Source organism: Toxorhynchites rutilus, chromosome 1 (assembly GCF_029784135.1).
Source record: "Toxorhynchites rutilus septentrionalis strain SRP chromosome 1, ASM2978413v1, whole genome shotgun sequence".
NCBI classification, from domain to species: domain Eukaryota; kingdom Metazoa; phylum Arthropoda; class Insecta; order Diptera; family Culicidae; genus Toxorhynchites; species Toxorhynchites rutilus.
In genome coordinates this window covers 14346648-14363635 of record NC_073744.1, presented here as the reverse complement: position 1 = coordinate 14363635, position 16988 = coordinate 14346648, and the positions used below count along the sequence as shown (strand labels likewise).

Below are 16988 nucleotides of genomic sequence, written 5' to 3'. Positions count from 1 at the left end.
AAAAAGTTATTGAACGTGGGGCGATTGAGATATTCCACCCACACAACTGTTCGTATGAACCCGCTCGGAGCTTGATGACTAGCTCAATTCATCCGAGATTTACGAGGCGCCCTCCTATTCCATTTGCTTTCTGGAATCGCATGTCGTTGTAACGATTCCAAGAATATATAAATTTTCTCATTGACTAACATGCGAAATTTAGCTAAAAAATTTCATTTCAAAAAGTTCACATTTGGTGATACATATTTTTATTCGTATGACTCTTAAATGACATTAAACACTAAAGTGAAACACTGTTTGTAACTTTTTCGTAAGTGGGCCATAAGTTTTTTATAACTTCCATTTATTCATTTTCGTCGTCAAACAAATGTAAACTACATACTAATATATTGATGTTATAATGTTTTCTCAAGTTAAATATTAATATTATATTAGAATATTTTTTAAGATTTTGTAAATCAACAAAATATTGTATTAACCAAGTCGATAGTGAATCCAAAAAGCCTTATCAATCTGCATTTATTTGATTCCAGGAACGCTCGCGTAGAACATTTTAGTGTAGGAAAAAGTTTTGATAAAATGAAAAATTTCTCTTTTTCTAATGAAGAAATTTTCAATAATGCTTTATTTCTATATTCTGTTATTATTATTTATAGAAATAGTTATAAATAATTATTATAAATTTTTAATATTGTTGTGCGGTCTCAAATGAGTCTTCAAATTCGTCAATTTATTCTAACAACTGTGGAGTTTATTTGCTTCCTTCCTGAGAAGTACATATTGTTAAGAAATAATTAATAATAATTCTTATTTGAACTCACTTTTGGTGACTGATTTGCCGCACTAATTTGATAAGCCGGTTTTTACTCGCGGTTGTAGTAACAGATTTTATCAATCTTCAATTTAGATAGCAAATTAGCATTATTTAGATATTTGAATACATCTAATTTAAGAACTACCTGATCGTTATCATATCGTTATTCAAATTCAACCAAGACTCAGAAAAAACTAGAATAGGTTGAATCAGATTACTCCATGGCTTTTACACTCATCTATTGTTTCTGTTTGTTTATCTTAACAACAATTCACAATCCCATGTCCGTAACACGGGCGAGATCAGCGTTGCCAATGTTCCAGTTTAAACTGGATTCTTCCAGTTTTTTTCCTCGATCCAGTCAAACAGTTAAACCTTAAAAATTTCCAGTTTTTTCAAATTTTGTCCAGTTTTATCCTGTTTTTTATATTGTTGCATCATTTTACAAAGTTTTTGTAACATTAATTCACGATGTATAAAAATTATCCCTCTCTCACTCTTCTTATTCCTTGACCAATTTTGTTTGTTGAAATTTTTCTTCCGAGGAGTATTTACCTTGGATCGATTTTTCTGTTCTTACACACTCTCAGTGATATTTTTCTCCGGAGTTCGAAAGTGTAATCTGAATTTCAATACGATTAGCGCGCTGTGCGTATGGTGCCTACCCAAGCAGCAACGTGCTGTTCTTGAGTTTATATAAATATTATATGTTTAAGGACCTCCAAAACGTTCTGAAGTTCAGACTGATTGATCTACCATTTTATCCACGACTGGTGCAGTGTTCATGGCAATAAATCTTACCCAAAATGGTTCATAGAGCCCGCGTGCTATGCTGGCTTTAAATTTTTATAAACATCAGACGTTATAGGTCCTCCAAATCATTCTAAAGCTCAGAAGTTCATAGGGTCAATGTGCTCCATTGACTTTAATTGATATGAATGTAAGATACCAAGTAACTTCCTTTCGTTTACATTCGTTTACATCAATCGTCCATTCGACGAAATGAAAATCCGAAAATTTCATGTGTCACAATATCTCGGGAAAGATTAGTTTTAGATAACCTGAAAAGGAAAACCTGTACGATTAATTGGACAGGCTATATATTGTACTATTTATCGCATCTTTTGCAATCGAAATCCAATCGCAACGATGGAAAGTTAACTGTGAGAAATCTGAGGAAGTAACTGAGAGAACTCCTCTAAAATCAATCATCCCGCCGATATCTTATGTTATTCGTAGCTTATACACTTTATAGAACTCCATTCGTGACGGCGGAGAGTTATTATTGGGAAACCTGGAAAGATAACCGGAAAAACTCTAGAACTAATCGGACCGGCGATATATCGAACTCCAATCTCGAAGGGGAGAGTTATCTTTTGGAAACCTGAAAAGCCGAGAGAACTCCTCTAGAAACCCGAAGATATGTTCCATTATGCATCGCGCGTACGCTTTCTAGAAATTTCATCGTGACGGAGAAGAGTTATCTTCTGTTAACCTGAGAAGGTAACTGAGAGAATTCCTCTAAAACCAATATTCCCGGCGATGTGTTCCGTTATCAATCACGCGTGCTCTGTATCGAACTTCAATCGCGACAGAGGGGAGTTATCTTTCTTTAGATAATAGCCACGAACAACAACAGCCGTTCTTTGGATCTTCTGCTCTGGAAATAGATACGAGATATTTTAAGTTTTTTGAAATAAAACCATATTTTCTAGAGGTTCTAGAAGAAATGATCCTCAAATATTGTTTGACAGTAATGTTCGGGTGGTGGGAAACCTTATTATGATCTGCTCGAATGGGTAATTAAAAGTTTATTTCGCTATTTTATGAGCTACATACGCTTCGAAGGAAAGACTATTTCTTAAGAATTGGAATAAGTAAAAAAATAATTTCAGATAAATCAAAGCCGAAATTCTTAAATTAACACGATTTCACAGGATCCAGTTTTCTTTCAGTTTTTTTAAGATCAAAAAACAAACAAAATCAATAATTACGAAAACAAAATTCAAATTTTTGAAAGTGTAATATATTTTAAGCAGACCTGCTTTAAAAAATATTACACTTTAATTTTATATGTCGTACATCTTAATCGGTCTTGTAGTTCAAAAGTTATATTGAAAAAAGTAATTTTAAAAAAATGGGAAAAAATAATTTTTTGGACTATCCTAAAATGGAATGGTTACCCTAATAAAAAAAAACGGGTCTAATTTTTTGAAGACTTCAATCAATCGGTTTTTACATTGAATCAACATGATTTCTTAGGACTCCTTCGTCAATTTTTGCCCATTCCTCCTTTATGGCTTGTTTCAGTTGTGAGATATTCTGAAATCGATGTCCTCCAGAGGTTCTCAATCGGAATCCGTTGAGATAGCAGGCCAATCCAAAACAAAGATATTATGATCGGATAACTATTGCTTAGTGTGATTGGATTCGTGAATTTAAGCATTGTCTTGTTGGAAAATGAAATCTTCACCAACAGCATCAATCTGCAGCATCATGTAGACTTTCTTCCAACATGTCTGTGTAATATTTTGAGTTCATTTCGAACGAAACAAAAACAATTGGTAGGTTACTGTGATAGCAGAATGCGCTGCAAACTATAACCGATCCTTCTCCGAAATTCGACTCATTCTCATCTGAGTTCGATTACGTAAATCATGCCATTAATTTTGAAACTCATCTGAACCACCCAAATTAAATTTCTTCTCGTCGCTAAAAACAACAGATTGCCATTTTGTACCAAACGAAATATGTTTTCAAGCAAATCCTTCTCTTATCTTTTTTTAATGTTCATTCAAACGAGATTTTGGTTGTCTTTTTTCCAAATAGCAAACTCACAAACTCAGCTCGAAAATTTCATTGGATGATAGTATGCAATATAAATTGAGAAAGTTTTTGTATAAGCATCATCAAACACATGAGTGATTCGAGGCTTGCAAACGTTAATGTACATTTACAATAAATTCAGTGTTTGTGTTGAATAAATGTAAATATAAAGTGAATAAGTAAATATAATATTTTGTAGTAAGTAAATGAGTATTTTCTCTTGCTAATAAAACAGATGTTTCTCTTCAATGAATATTTTCGATGGTACAGACTTCTCAAAGAAAACACAGATGAAAATATGGCAACACTGCTAGTGCCCGAGCGTTGGAATACAGCCTTTCCATGCCAAACCGATATAGTGGAAGATTGATTTTTCGGACCACCCTAAAATGGAAATGGGCACCCTAATAAAATAAAAATAAAAAATACGGGTCTAATGTATTGCGATAAAGACCAAAATTACCACTTTTGACTAAAATCTGGGAACCAATATATCGCTTTGGCATGGAATAGCTGAATATAGAGCTCACTACAGGTAGGACCGAATGTTTGATTCAGGAATAACGCTGATGCCATCACATCCGGAGCCAAAGAGGGAAATTTTAAACATATCTCATTCCACTTCAGCGTATTTTCTCGTGATGCCTGATGCCTTCCAATGATTAATCACCATTTTTTTTATATCATCGATCACTTTATCATTGATTGAGTGAACAAAGAAATTAATTGAATGATTCTTAACAAATCAAACGGCCCTTCTCAAGGCAACCACATTTTTCAAGTAGTATTATATATATATATATATATATATATATATATATATATATATATATATATATATATATATATATATATATATATATATATATATATATACAAATATACAATATATATATACAAAAAACAAATGAAGTGATGTCTGTCTGTCTGTCTCATTCTTATAGACTCGGAAACTACTGAACCGATCGACATGAAAATTGGTATGTAGGGGTTTTTGGGACCGGGGAAGGTTTTCGTGATATTTTGAGACCGCTCCCCCCTCTCTAAGGGGGGGCTGCCATACAAATGAAACACAAATTTCTGCATTACTCGAAAATTAACCAAGCAAACGAAACCTAAGTTGGCATGTGAAAGTCTTAGGGTGCAATAAATGTTTCTATGATGGTTAGACAGTCATTCCCCCACTCAAAGGGGGGGGGGGGGCTGCCATACAAATGAAGCACAAATTTCTGCATTACTCGAGAATTAGTCAAGCAAATGAAACCAAATTTGGCATGTGGAGGTTTTAGGATGCAATAAATGTTTCTATGGTGTTAAGATACTCCTTCCCCCTCTCTTAGAGGGGGCTGCCATACAAATAAAACACAAATTTCTGCATTACTCGAGAATTAATCAAGTAAATGGGCGGGACGAAGTTTGCCGGGTTAGCTAGTGGTCAATAAAATAGGAAACCGATTACTCGCTTAGGAAAAGAAGGAAAAGAATGGGATGTAAGGAGATTGCAACAATGTTCACACTCACACTCACATTCACATTCTCATTCACACTCACATTTCACACTCAATTCTTAAATCTATCCTTACATCTAATAAAGTCTTGTCCAGTTAGAATCCGTACGGAAGAAATCATTTATATCTCGGAGATAGAATGACATACAAAAAAGAGTGATCAACCAAAAGAAAGATATATTCTTGCACTTTTACAAAAAAATGTCCTTAAAATTATTTTTCTTCATTTCTGATGAAACTTCTCACTTTTCTGGTGATTCCTCCTATCAAACGTTGCACAGCGGCAGTGTCGACCTCTGTGGCCAGTTTTTTCCAGAATCTGGTCATCCCTGCAGCGTCCCGAGCCATTTTTCCGGTCTTCTTTAGCTTCCGCTTCATAATCGCCCAATATTTTTCAATTGGGCGGAATTGGGGGCAGTTTGGTGGGTTGAACTCCTTCTCGATAAAATCCACCCCGTTGTCGCGGTACCACTGGAGAACCTCCCGGCTATAGTGGCAACTCGCTAAGTCAGGCCAAAACTTAACGGGACCATTGTGTGCCTTTATGAAAGGCAACACACGCTCCTTCAGGCACTCTTCCTTGTACAATTTCGAATCCATGGTCTTTGTAGTGATGAAAACCGGCGTCTTCGCACCACAGGTGCATATACCCTGCCAGATCATCATCTTCTTGGCAAATTTGTCCATGAACATGAACTTGAATTTGGCGGGGACATCGCCTCGTGCCGTGGAAAGATAAAATTTTTGTCCCGGAAGTTGGCCGAAGTCCATTTTTACATAAGTTTCGTCATCCTGGAGCAGGCATCCATGGTACTTCGTTAGTACCTGATAATACAACTTACGAGCGCGAGTTTTCGTCACTAGACTCTGCTTCATCGTCCTATTTGGTTGCTTGATTGCTTTGTAGGAATGAAGTCCAGCTCGGTGAATGATTCGTCGAACGGTACTACGAGCGGCACCGTATTTCTGAGCGATATCATGTTCGGACAGTCCAGGGTTTGCTCTGACGGTTCTCAACACCTTCCAATTCAGCTGACGATCGTAGGTTCCGCTTCGACGCTTCTTTTGAACCGCCCGGTCCACGCTGTTCCGCTCGCGGAATCGTCTGAGCACATCACATACGGTAGTTTTAGCGATATCCAACTGTTTCGCGATCTTCGCACCCGACCACGTTGGATTGTCAACGTGGGTGTGCAAGATTAATTTTCTTCTTCTGTCTTCCATGTGGAATAACTCCGGACTTACGGCACGAAAAAATTTGAAACTTTTACCACCAGAAGAGGAAACATTTGTAAACAAACCGCTGTAAAAACTTTCTTGCAGCGGCCACTGACTGTGCCGCTGTAAAATGTGCAACGCGTACGGATTCTAACTGGACAAGACTTTATGTATTTGCAATTTAACTTATTCTAATGTTAGTAGAAAGGGAACCAATAGCTCGCGAAGGACGAAAAGGAGGGGAAATAGATGTTTGAACAATCATACTCGGAGATCGATAGCTTTAAGGAAAACATATATTTGGGACATGTAATCAAGGTCTAACCGAACCAACACATCTCTCACTGGCACATTGGGTTGCCTTCCTCGGGCCCGAAGGGAGTTTACTAAATTCGATTTGGCGACAAGATAAAACTCGCATGACCAAACAACGTGTTCGATGTCGTGCACGTTAACCATGGCCACAAACGCAGAGATTGCTGTCGGCAAGATTAAAACGAAAAGTAGCGCGTCTAACAGTGATTGGACATGAGTCGGGAGAAGCAGCGAATAAAGTCCCGACTCAGATTCAGTCTTTTGAACCACGGTTTGGGGCTAACCTTAGGAATAATTGAGTGGAGCCAGGACTATCAATTGATACGCCCATATTTTGCCTTGAAGATCTTTAGAATGAACTCCGAACTCCGAACTCCGAATAATCTGGAATTCCATGGATTTTCTGCTTCAAGGATAGATCAAAATTCACAGAGCAATTGTTGTAGTCAGGAAAACATACACGGCTGGGAATATACGAAGAAGAATCAACCTGCATGGAGATGAATTCATGATATGAAGTCATGAATCCAGAATAAAAATTTAGCCCGATCAGCTGCTTAAAATTTCCGATCACCAATGGGTTCATAACCTTACACCAGATGAGGAACCGAAGAGATAATAAATTGAAGCGATCTTTTAGTGGGAGTACGCCTACCAAAACCTCGAGACTCATGGTATGCGTTGAGGGCATACATCCCAACGCAATACGGAGACAAAGATACTGAATTCACTCGAGTTTAATGAGGTGTGTTTTGGCAGCTGATTAAAAACAGAAACTGCCATACTCCATCACTGAGAGAATAGTTGTTCGATAAAACATTATAAGTTCTTCGGGATGGGCTCCCAACCAGGTGCCTCTCAAGTACATTCGGAGTTGAACCAGACCCCAAGATACTTGGATGACATAGCATGAGTGATCGGTTTACCCAAGGTTTTACGAGTTGTACGGGGGAAAGTGTTTGGCTGGGTAAGGAAGTAAAAAGTAAAAAGGAAGTAAAAATTTCTATTGTATGGAAATTTTGACTATTCTTTGAATCCCTATCCATAGGATCTATGGTGAACAACGTACCTTTCCATTTTTTAGCACGCCATTCTCAATGGCTTTGAGATAAAAAATTGAAAAAAAATACTGAAAGTGCATCTTACTATGATATATCGAGAAATATAATCAAAAAATAAATTCCTAAAAAATTGAAGTACTAAAAAAAATCTTGAATTATTGAATTTTTTTTAGTATTTAGAGATACAGTACTATTATAATTCGTATTTAAATGTGTTCCTACGCCTTTTATAGATATGTGTGATTTTTTTTCAAATAACAATATAATTCTCCTATATGGTTCACTATAACAGCTATAGTGAGAAATGAGTTTTTCTATTTTTTCCCTATTCTCAATAGACTTGAAAATAGAAATCTGAGAAAATACTCAAAGTACACCTACTATGGTGTACCGCGACAAATTATAAGAAAATTCTATCCCCTGCATAAAAAAATATTATTTATTGAACTATTTATTGCCAAATGCGAATTCGAAATTACGTTATAGAAGTCAAATGAAAGATAGTCGATAACGTTAATTGGATTTGCTACCTTTGAAAAAAAAATGAAATCGATTTGTCATTTCTTCCCGATATTTTTATCCACTACATCTACGTACATCGAAACACAAATTTTTCTGTAAATAAAATATTCCGTGTAAATCCATGTAAATTATGATTTAAAGAGATTTATATCCCATCTTCATGCGTTGATATTTCACGATTTTAAAGTATTTCAAAACTTTTTTCCATTTTCGAGAAATGTATTAATTTCCCTCCTACAACTTGTATACATTTTGGCCCTCTTTCTCTTTCCAATGAGTATTATCTCAAAAATGTGTTTTGGGTCCTTTCAAATAACTTTTTTCAATTTTCTTTAACATAATTAATTTATTTCATACAACTTGGCTTATAACTTTTCTCATATCCTTTTTCGATTAATACAATTGTGGCTGGAAGATAGAAGCCACAAGGAAGAATAGAGGAACTTCGATAACTCTATTCGAACAACTTTTTTTGATTTTCAAAATCCTGTAAATTTTCCTGAGTTGACCCATGCTCACGTTTCAGTCTATAACTTTTCTCTGTCACGATCAAGTAAAAACAAGAAGTTAGTTATATCTGTGATATAACCGTAAGGTAGACGTAGGACTACCGTTGGCTCGGTAATCATTTATTTGAAATTGCATCTGCATCAATTCTAAATAAATGAATGAATGAATATTATGAAAGATTGCTGAGAGTTTTTCTTGTTAATGTGTGGTTGGATAAGTATAAGTATGGAATTGTTATTAACATAAAATTCAACTCTTTCGAACTTGTTGGTGGTCCCGAAACGAACCGATGGAATTTGAGTGGCCTTTTAAAAGCAACTGAAGATGCTTGATATATGATGCATTTTTGTTTCCGTGTGAATAACACGAGAGTTTTCATGATCACTCCATGCACAGAATAGAAACTGAGGGCGCCACTCCACGGTGAAAACGAAATAAAGTCTATGTAACCTTGCATAAAATTAATTTCGTTTTTATCGTGATGTGGCAATTTTTCATGATTATTCCATACGAAAGCAGAACAGAAACTGATGCTATTGACGAATTTACGTTAGATTTACAACCAGATGGCGCAGCGAGTAAAATGATGATGTTTTGTTTTGTTAATCGTTCAATTTTTTTAGAAAAATCAGGTGTCGCATAATTTTATTTTTCTTTAACTAGATAAACGATGAGTGTTGCATGTGTTGCGCTGAAAATACTGTAAATCATTCTTGTATCGGCCCTTACATTATCAATTATATAATCCAACTTGATATGATATCGATTTCATCACCATTATCCACAATATTCAAAACCTGTATGCTATGTTGAAATGTATGTTGAAATCATCGTAAATATACAAAGCCCTAACTTTCTTACCATATACTGAAGACATTTAATGGTTGAAATGAATCTAAATAGAAATAAAATGAATAATCACGATCGAATCTGGCTTTTCAGTGCGTAAAATAAACAAATATCATCACTCTGAACTCTAATGTAGGTGTCTCATGAGCTGATTCAGCTTTGCGTAAATTCGTCAATTGGATTGCATCACGGGAACACCAGGTCGAATGCGTAAATGCGAATATTCCTTCGCTTAGACGCATTCACACGCAAACAATTTTTCGTGACTGTTCTATGCGAAAGCAGAACAGAAACTGATGCGAGTAAAAGTACTCACGCCTTGCATGTGTCCGCTATGGTTTCCTAAACTCTAATGCAAGCGAGCAAAAGAAGTCGCAGCTTGCGTGTATTCGCTACGACGGTTTCTCCAGGTGCCTACATTTTGCGTCCGTGTTTGGGAACACATTGCGATCACCATTCATCATCAATGAGCAATGATGATTTCAACAGTTTGCTTTCAAAGCAATTTTAAAGCTATTGAAACGATTGTTTAGACCAATAAGTGACAATCATATAACTCGTTGACATTTTATCTTTCGGATGAAGTGATTATTATACCGCTTCATTCAACCGCTAAAGAGGTATTAACATGCAAAACCTTGCACTCCAGCGTCACTCTCTCGATTTCGAAACTTTGAACTTACACCCCGGTACAGAAATGAAAGACGTAGTCCTACGTCAAAACTGAATTGTGTGGAAAGATGAATGATGAATGATAGTGAGCATGATTTTGAAGGTTGTTACTTGATAAACAATCAATTTATTTCAATTGAAATAATTCATTATTCATCAAATTCAGCAAGACGTTGAACACAAACTTGCACGCAACAAAAACCTTTATCCGCTAATTCCACACAAGTCCGTAAAGAAGGAACACAAAAAAGAGAAATCTCGTGAGCGGTGTTATCATAGTGTGAGCATAGTGTTAATAACAATTATTTGAATAGGGAAAATAATGAATCGGATGGTTCTTCAATACAAATTACAGACAGAAACCTCGACAAACCCGGAAATGGTTTTATTTGGATTCGTCAGCTGGTCACATCAATGAAAGAATCGCAGCAAAAAAAAAAACGGCTGAACAAAAAAGAAGCCGTAATCGTGATAAATGGGACCAAAATGTCCAAAAGCATAACAAAATGAATGGTATAAGATACAGAAATAGAAGTGGACGTTTAATATCTAAAAAAACATCAAATTCGTAATATAAAAATTATTCAAAACTAGCTGACCCGGCAAACTTCGATCCGCCCAAAATTTATCTTTCGTTATCACATCCACGTTTTCTTACTAAGCGCTGTTCATGGGTCCAATCGCAGAATTATTCATTGATTGATCTTCTAACCTACCTTTCATTTGTATGGCAGACCACCCCCCCCCCCCTTTGAGAGGGGGTGGAGAGTCTAAACATCATAGAAACATTTATTGCACCCTAAAACCTCTAGATTAGTTCCATTTGCTGGATTAATTCTCGAGTAATGCAGAAATTTGTGTTTCATTTGTATGGCAGCCCCTCCTTAGAGAGGGCGGAGAGGTCTCAAACTATCACGAAAACCAACCCAGGCCTCAAAAACCCCTACATTCCAATGTTGATCGGTTCAGTAGTTTCCGAGTCCATAAGAATCAGACAGACAGACAGAAATCCATTATATATATATATATATATATATATATATATATATATATATATATATATATATATATATATATATATATATATATATATATATATATATATATATATATATATATATATATATATATATATATATATATATATGTATAGATTATTCCTAATCACGAAAAAAATGTAGTAATAGTAACAAATACTCCAAGTTTATCTCATCTTATACTTTCTATATGTCGTCAGATCAAATATGCGTTTGCAATAACACATTCTACATCGTATTTTCGAATTTGTAATTTGAAATGGATTTTAAAAAACAAAATATAATATTTCATCATTTTTCTCAACATCTTGTTTTATGGAGTTAATCGATTTGGCAATCCAATTGTTACTTCAACTAATTCAGCCTCTTCAAATCTTTTGGGTGATTTTTCTTTGTTTTTGGATTCAAGTGAAAATCATCATTTCAAAAAATATAGGAAATTTGTCAATAGAGCTAACCATCCCAAGCTAGCCTTCGTTATCACGAATCAGACAATCAATGTCGCTGGCTCTCTCTCCCTGGAGCACGAAACCACCAAATTGCTGTATTATAAAACTTGAAGCTCTCATCACTCGTCGGGGAATTAGGATAATTGAATTTAATAACTGTGTGCTCTATTATTTAGAGCCTCAATCGAACTGATTCGCTGCTAGACAGGCTACAAAATCACTCCCCTCGTATGTCACGGAATACACACGCCATAATAAGGCCGGCCAACCCACAACCATGGTTTCATTCATCGGCAACATGTATCATTTCATTACAGCCGTGCAAACATGTAATGTCTGCCAATCAGCTTAGTGACATATGCCGGCCAAATAAACCCCCCTTTGAATGGTATTGTCCCGGACCGTTAGATTCGTTTGTCCGAGTTCGATCGTTTCCCGTACACGAGCATACATCATTTAACACCCCCTCTCTTTTATCGGAAACCCACTAAGCCTTATCGGGGCGAGCCATTGGACCGGCCAAAAGCTGCTCACACATTTGCGTATGCGTGTGTTCGAAGCTACCCACTCCGGTCAGGGGAATAATTCCGATAGTTTTGTGTGAATAAACATGTGAATACATGAATAATTCCGTCCTCGATTAAATCCTTTTCTTTCGGTGTGATGCGCAAAGGGTGCGGAAGGAATCTTTACTGCTGGGGCTTGCTTCCCGCTAGGGAGACGTACTAATTGGTTTTATTTCACTCCTTGGAAAACTCACCCGAGGAGATAGAGAAATTTGAATTCCTGTTTTAATCAGTGGAACATAATTAATTCGCTTTTGTCTCGTCGGTCGGCACATCCCCAATAGGATTCTCCCACTCTCATCCTCACTCTTCCACCACTTAATTGATATTCCATACTGCCGACAGACACAGATCACCTTGGATCTCTTGGTTGGGTGGGCGAGACTTAATGTAACCCAACTCGTCCGTAACTTACACTTAAAACGTCATTAAGTCGAATTACCCAGGACCAATTATGGTAACCAGAGGAGAGGAGGGTTTGGCAGGTCTATCGTTCCTGGAAAATTGCTCCCACGGGAAGCATGTGGTCCGGACTGTTTTATTTGCTTGATGCTAGGGTAGCTAGCAACATATTGATGTGTTGGCAGTTACACACCTTTGGACGAATGACGTCCGATATTGCCATCTGCTGCAGTAATGAAAGTGTTTATGTCTTTAGGAAGGACTTTACGACTCCGGCGCTTATGGTAGGAGTTTGACACCGAACAGGAACCCGCTGTTGACATCGGGAAAATATTGTTCCAAAATGACATTAACACTTTCCATATTCAGCGTGATGCGAAACGCGCAGAGATAGAGAGCTCGCCAAGTTCAACACTGGGTAAATTCATGCAAACGAGATGCATCCCACCCACAGCGCGAGCCTCAGCCAAGGCGAAGTTTATCGTGAAATATTCAGAAAGCTGGTGGTGGGAGCAAATCGTATTACCAACAGCGCTGTGAACAGTTGAGCACGTGGAAATTGCCAGGATAAGCACTCTCAATCAGGACCTGCAGTGGAAAACCTTCGCAGCGTTACGCTCCGCTTGACACCTCTCCCGCGATCGGTCTCTCGGCTGGTGTTCATTAATTTTTATTACGCCCACACAATGCAATGGAAGGAACCATAGGCCGCAGGCTTCCATTCGATGCGCGTCCACTCTGAAAGGGTGTGTGGGAATGTGGTCATCTAAACTGCTGCACTGAATGGAAGCTAATGAGTATTCCGCCCTCTGTCCCGGCGCCGAACAATTGCCCGGATTCCAATTTGTACGGTCGACGTTTTGTTTAATTTACAACGCGCGCGCGAGGGGAAAGTGAATTTCCGGCCGAGTTGCGCCCGAGCTCGCTTGCCCATCGGTTATTACTGTTCAAAATTGGGAGATACTGTTTAATTAAGGATTTTCGGTGAATGGGATTTAATTTAGGATGGGGGTGTTGGGTGAGTGGGAATAGCGTTGTAACACATCGAACCATATCAATGGCATTTGTGGTTATTTTGGAAAAACGGATCCAATTCATACAATGATGATTGCTAAGTTCCATGAGCGGGGGCAGCATTTTCATGATTCGAATTTCGATGGATTATAATCAAGAACAGATTTTATGTTTTAATTAATATTAAACGTTATCAAATATTTGTTAGATTGTTTCAGGAACATGATACCGTTTTGTCTCAAATTTCGAACACATAAGCTTTGATGGCCTTCCATCAGTGTCTTATTACTCAAAATGGCACTTTTTCGCGAAATTAATTTGGCTTTTGGATACAAGGGGTGACTCCCACGACCATGACAATAATATATGAACAGCATCCGTTAGTGATTCTTCTTTAAAAATTCATTCCTCTATTCAGTAATTGATGGTATTATTTAGTGAGGGATTTCACCGTGGAAATGTTCAGGTAAAATAATCTGTTCAAGATTAGATCTAGCCGTTGGATTTCTCAATTGTAAAAAAAAAAAACTATTTTATTTCGCGGTTCAAAGATACTATATATTTTTGACACTATAATAATTTTTAATAAATTCTGTTTGGTGCGAGATGCGTGTGATCTATACGATTTTCTATTGCTTTCTGACTTGACTGCCACTGCCACTGGTATTTAATACGATGGGGGAGAGGGAGGCAAGTTAAGTTAAGCGACGTTAAGCTTTGGCGAGCCCTGGATCTTGGAATTATTTTTTTTTAATGTTGATGCTGATTCATATAGCCTGTCGTGTTTTCGTGGAGGCAAGACGGCGAATGACTGGAGGCAAGTTGGCGAATATGGTTTGGTCACCTAAAAATCAACAAAATGTAATAACAATTATTTATTTATCCTTGATTGGAGCAGTGGAAATGCCATTTTCATCAACACTGTAAATGTCACACGCAGGAAAACGATACTGAGCTCGTATATATCCCAAAGTTCGAAAAAATATATCACAATTTTCTCTATTAAACGCCATTAATGGAGCCGCTGAGGTATTTTCTAGCCTTCTTAAAGATAGCTTATGAACCTTCATAAACATTTCAACCCATGTCCGTCCGGCGCATGTACCTTTGAAAGGGTGCTATGTACCATTTTTAACCGCAAACGAATAGGCAATTCTTCGAAGCTGGACCTGAATGTGGATTTGAAGCCGCCTTTATTGGACGATGTATCCTGAAATTGATACAGATTTAATATTTCTCGCATAAAGAACATGGAAATGCAAATGCTGAATTGAAAATCTAACCTCCATGTCTGGATATTTTCGACGATAGCGTCTCAAAGTCTGTTCTGGCACACCGAACTGTCTTGAAGCACCCAGAACAGACAAACCTTCTTCTATAGCTTTCATAAAATTCTCCAAACTGGTGTCCGACCAATATTGGTCTCTTTTTCTCTTATAAGTTCTAACCATCTGCAATAAAAAACCAAAAATCAACACAATGTTGCAGTTCGCCAACTTGCCCCCAAGCGACTTTTTCAATAAAAAAAATTTAGCTGAAAAAAATTCATGATTGAAACTCGCCGGAAACAAACAGATTATGTACAATAGAATACCTTTATCATGTATAAAATTATTTTGAAATTTTAACTTTTCTCATCTTTCTCATCTTTTCTCATAATGAAATTTGAAAAAACGGGAAAAAAATAACAAAATCACGATTTTTCTCATTTTTTTTTTCACTTTTTTTGTGATAACGTTTTCGGCAGAGTTACCGAGTACAAAGTTTAGCCTTGTTATGATGCATCTTCAGTAAGAAGTAGGTGGCGCTACCTTCATTACAACGGGTCGAATTACAGATTCGGCATCCCATTGCACGAGAAATGTGTATCAATTTCACCATCGTTGAATGATACTCTTTGGGAAAAGAAGCCCTAAATCCGAAATAAAAAATAACGGCGTACTGTTGAACTGAAAATGAATACGACAAGAACTCAAACGTAATCGCATCTTGTGTACTTCATCATCTGAAAATAAATGAGAAGAAGTTGGCAAACAAAACTATCAATCGGATTCGGTTAGTCGCAGACGGTTGCCCAGCCCAAAACAATAGTACTGTATCATGGTGAGCGCATTGGTAAAGTATCTCCAATATTAAAGATATCGAAATGTCACTGGACACAGCTTCTTGCCTGCCGATCGTGTGTTTGCACGAATCGAGAAGGCCGTTAGGAAGATTGATACCATCGCTACACCGGAAGATTACATTGCAGCAATTGAAACATTTGCTGTAGTAAAACGTTTGACCAGTGATAATATTGAAATTTACAATATCAAAGATGCCATGAATAAAGTAGTAAAGACGACGCAGAGTTGGAAGTTTTCCAAATCGCAATTGAAGAGAATTTACATCGCAAAGACTCTCAAAACAGTGATGGTACGAGGGAACTATTCTACTTGTTTTTTCAGAGCCTCAACAATACCTTCAGTATTTGGAGTAGAGGAAAATAAGTCTCGGTTTTTACTTGGAGCGTTGTGCCTCGAGGAAAAAATTTGAATCCTAAAAAAGTGAAAGATCTACTAGGTTTGCTTGAGAAACACTATGGTGAACACTGGATAAGTATTCCGTTCCTTTCGTTCTTTGTGGAGTTACAATGTATAGGAATAGAAGATTATGAACCAGGGATGGAACCGACAGGAGTTGAATACGAACAGGCCATTGATGAGCCGGAGGAAGTAGCAGTTGTTTGGGATTTTTACTTAATAATTCTGCTTGTTTTGATATATTTTTGTCCACAATTTTTTTTTCTTTAATAATGTTCGAAGATAAAAGTATATTATTTTCAGTAGCATTCTTTAAATTACATTCAGTCTTCTTTCAGCCAAAAATTATACCTTTAAAAACTCTTCCACAATCAAATAATCAATGTTTAGAACAGAAAAAATGACATTTGATGTTTACATGACATGAAAATGAAATTTGGTCAAAACTCATTTATACAACAAAAACTATAGGGCTGACGAAAAATTGCCAAGAGACAAAAAGTGTTTTATTTTTAAAGCTCTACAAATCTTGTTCTATAAAATTATCTGTAACTGCAAAAAAGGGCCTTGGAGACGAATCTCACACTCACCATTTGAGATCCTTAATTCTATCTATGTGGAGGTAGACACCTTTTTTTTTAGACTTTGATTTACCAACAACAGCAGTTCCCAAAATTCACTCATGGCTTCGCCACAGTTTTTT

General features: G+C 36.8%; 1 protein-coding gene across 1 annotated transcript in view; it reads left to right on the top strand.

Moving 5' to 3' along the window:
• The window catches only part of LOC129762286 (protein sidekick-2-like), a 171070-nt gene that overhangs the window by 1613 nt on the left and 152469 nt on the right, over nt 1-16988 (top strand). The gene's annotated exons all lie outside the window — the stretch shown is intronic.